The following is a 3,837-nucleotide window of genomic DNA, read 5'->3' as shown; positions in this document are numbered from 1 at the left end:
ACAGCACCATAAAGGTTTCATTTTGCTTGTTGGGCTATAGGGCAGCAATTCTCAAAGTGTGTGGCATGCCTCACTGGTGGGGCACAAATTACCGGAAAAGTCATGTGGAACAAATGTTTGTTTCCTAAAAAGCTGAGAACATGACATCACTTCTTCACTCTTCTTTCTCTCTCACACACAAACCTTCATACAACATGTGACTTTTTGCACAATACAAAGTCTTTTGCAAATTTCTATTGTACTCTTGTTCCTGCACTGTCTTGTGTCTGTCTCGTTCTGTTCTGTCCGGTGCTGCACCATTTTTGTTTATGCATTTTTTGCATTTTTTGCACATTGCACATGTGGTCCTGTTTTGATTGTCTGCTATATGTAATATGTAGCACCATGGTCTTGCAGGAACGTTGACCACTTCCTGTTTATTCTTTCTACCTTTTGTTAACATCATAGTCAGTTTTACTAATACTTCCACATGTACTATTGTGAAAAACAAACACTACAGGATATATAATATATGATCTGCAATAATGGATACCATGCACATCAAAGATAAAGTCTTTGACTTCTTTTGTTAAGAACGTTTAAAAGTTTGGAGTCTTCTCTCACCCCCGTTCTCTGCGATCTGCTGGAGCGGGGGGGCTAGGAGGAGGAGTTGGCCGTCCAGCTGTGGTCTGGAGTGTGGGGCCTCCCTGCTGCTGCGGAGTCGGGGCGGTCTGCCTCCCCCCACTGCAGGGAAAAGGGTAACACCACCTGGGTCTGGGTGCAGTTCCCCCCTCCAGGGGCGGGGGCACCTAGACCCGGTTTGTAGAGTATGCTTGGGGAGTGTGATCGTGTGTACAGCGTCTCTTTATGTCTGTCTCCACGTTGGTTGAGTGTGGAGTAAGTGCATATGAGAGCATGAGGGTGGGAATGGATGTTTGTGTCTGTGTGTGCCTGTATGTCTGTGTCTATATGTCAGGTTGGGTATCAGACGCCACCTCTCTGGGGACATCTCAGGCCCTCCAAGGTTTGGAGGCCTATCTCCACCCACCACCACTTCCCCTGCCAGTGGCGGACTCCCTCAGGTGTCGGTGCGTTGGTGGTTCTTTGTGTCCGGGGATGGGCGTCCGGGTACACACCGGCTCACTCCTTGGCGGCCGCTTATCGGGGCCTGGAGCCTGGGGCTCGCTCGGGCCACTTCGGAGGTGGGGTGCCCCCGGCCTCTCGGCCTGGGGCTCGGTCACTCAGGCACGGCTGGCTGCCGGCGGAGCTCACGGGCGCGTCACTGCAACCCCCCCTGGCTTCTGCTCCGCGGCTGCTGAGTGACCCCTCATCTGGGACTCTCCTCAGCTCTTTCTGGGACAGTGGCGCAGCTGCCCCTCTGTTGGTCTTCCTTGGTCTCTTGTGTTCTGGGGGCCTCTGGATGTCTGGAGTTTTGATCTCCTCCATACCTGCTTCATGCCCTGGAGGACGGGGCTGTGGCCCCCCCACACCCTCTAGCAGATCGTTACATGGGGAAACCTTTGGAATGCAAGCATGCTGATCCACACAGGTATGCTCACAGGTGTACACACGGGTATTCACAGACGCGGACTACAGCTTTCTTGGCTGCTGCCTCAAAGCACATTGTGCGCTGTCTATCTTGCGTGCTGCACAATATCGTTTATTATTTAGTATCTACTGATATCTACTGCTAGCTAGTTTATTGTGATGGTGCTGTTTTTTTTATTATGTTGCTCTTTGTTGTTTGCTTTCTCTTCTGTTTTTTTTCTCCATACAGGTGACCCAGGTGTTTTGTTTTTTTTGTTTGTTTTTTTCTTTCTTTCTTCCCCCCTTTCTCACCGTCTCTTCTCCCCTTTGGTTTTCTTTCTCTCCCTCTCTTTCTTTCATTCTTTCTCCCTGTCCTATCCCCCAGTCATGTCTGTCCCGTTTGTAGCAACTGAAAATAAAATAAATTCATAATTATAATAAAGGTCAATCCAATGGGCCAATATGGCAAGGCCATGATGATCCACTTGGTAAAATAAATCCGCTTGGCATCTTTCTTGGCCTTAAGACAACAATTCTGATGCTAAAGATCCAAACGGGACACACAAAAGAAAGAAAAAAAAAAAAAAAAAAGAACGTTTAAAAGTTCAAGTTGAAGATATCACATTTTTCACCACCAGAGGGCGGTGCTGCACTGGATGAAGCAGTGAGGACAAAATGCCACAACTTTGCACACAAGTATATGTCAGAAGTCCAGATGTGAGCCGCTGCTTTCTGTGGCTTGTTGGTCTAGGGGTATGATTCTCGCTTAGGGTGCGAGAGGTCCCGGGTTCAAATCCCGGACGAGCCCTAAGTTTTAATCAATTCAGTTAAAGTGGATTATTTGAGAATAGAAACATGACTTTCTTGCAACTTTTCAAATGGACAAAGACACAAAAGAGTCTGCTGCCTGTGAACTGAACTCCTGTAAAAAGCTGTACTCAAAATGAGATGTTTGAAGACAAACGCTATCAAAGCAAGTATAGTAAGTGACTGCACATGAACTGTCAAGTCAAGAATTACCGTACTATCAAACTGACAGCTTGTCTTGTGACAGTGCGTTAATCAGAATGCATCAAGAAATTTCTCTTTACTCGGTAAATAAGTGTTTTGTTTAAATAGCAAGCAAGCAATTTATTTATATAGCACTTTCAGATCAGCCCCAAGCTGAACACAAAGTGCTGTACACTTGACATGCCAAACATGATACATTAAACAAGTTAAAAAAAAAAAAATAATAAAATAGAGAAATATTTTTAAAAAATAAGATGACAATTAAAATAACATTTAAAGTAATAAAATTGGCACAAATAGCAAAAACAATAATAAAATTGAATAAAATGATAATTAGAATTGCATTTAAAACAATAAAAATCATGGCATTAGATTAAAACAATAAAATCAGGGTCAGACTGTGTCATAAGCCAAGGAGTAAAAATGGGTTTTAAGACGTGTTTTAAAAGTGGACAGTGAGGGGGCCTCTCTAATGTGCTGGGGCAGAGAAGGCCCCGCCCCCTCCGAGCTTCCTCTTGGACCTGGGTACCTCCAGGAGCAGCTTGTCAGCTGACTTGAGAGACCTGGGGGTGAGTAAGGATGAAGAAGCTCAGAGAGGTAAATTGGGGCAAGACCGTTTAAACATTTAAAAACAAACATGAGAATTGGATATTAAAATCTCCCACAATAAGAACATGATCGTAGTTGGGTATAATCCCAGCTAGAAATTCTGAAAAGTCATTTACAGGGAGTCCGACACATCCACAGGGGTGTATTCCTGTCCCTTAAAAACTTTTTAATGTTTTTTGTATAATTACGTTTGTGCAACTGAAGAAATAAATGCTGTTTTTACACATCTCTAGTGAAAAAGGTACATAGATACCATAAAAATGCTACAGCATATAGTGGGGGCGTCTGTTAACGAGATGAAGACTTATAACGTTTTCCACCAGCAGAGGGTGGTGTTGTACTGGATGAAGCAGTGAGGACCAAATGCCACATCACAACTTTGCAGGATTCACACACAAGTATATGTCAGAAGTCCAGATGTGAGCTATTGTGTCCTGTGGCTCGTTGGTCTAGGGGTATGATTCTCGCTTAGGGTGCGAGAGGTCCCGGGTTCAAATCCCGGACGAGCCCTAAGTTTTAATCAATTCAGTTAAAATGGATTATTTGAGAATAGAAACATGACTTTCTTGCAACTTTTCAAATGGACAAAGACACAAAAGAGTCTGCTGCCTGTGAACTGAACTCCTGTAAAAAGCTGTACTCAAAATGAGATGTTTGAAGACAAACGCTATCAAAGCAAGTATAGTAAGTGACTGCACATGAACTGTCAAG

General features: G+C 44.3%; 2 non-coding genes across 2 annotated transcripts; both read left to right on the top strand.

The window, feature by feature from the left end:
• Window positions 1–2,242: 2,242 nt before the first annotated feature.
• trnap-agg (transfer RNA proline (anticodon AGG)) lies at window positions 2,243–2,314 on the top strand. The gene has a single exon. It is a non-coding gene; the product is annotated as a tRNA-Pro (tRNA).
• A 1,250-nt stretch (window positions 2,315–3,564) lies between these two features.
• On the top strand, window positions 3,565–3,636 carry trnap-agg (transfer RNA proline (anticodon AGG)). Its single transcript has one exon. It is a non-coding gene; the product is annotated as a tRNA-Pro (tRNA).
• The last annotated feature ends 201 nt before the right edge of the window (window positions 3,637–3,837 follow it).

This window comes from Astatotilapia calliptera, chromosome 7 (genome assembly GCF_964374335.1).
Source record: "Astatotilapia calliptera chromosome 7, fAstCal68.1, whole genome shotgun sequence".
Classification (NCBI taxonomy): Eukaryota; Metazoa; Chordata; class Actinopteri; order Cichliformes; family Cichlidae; genus Astatotilapia; species Astatotilapia calliptera.
Note: the sequence above shows the minus strand (reverse complement) of the source record. Positions and strands in the feature narration are given on the sequence as shown.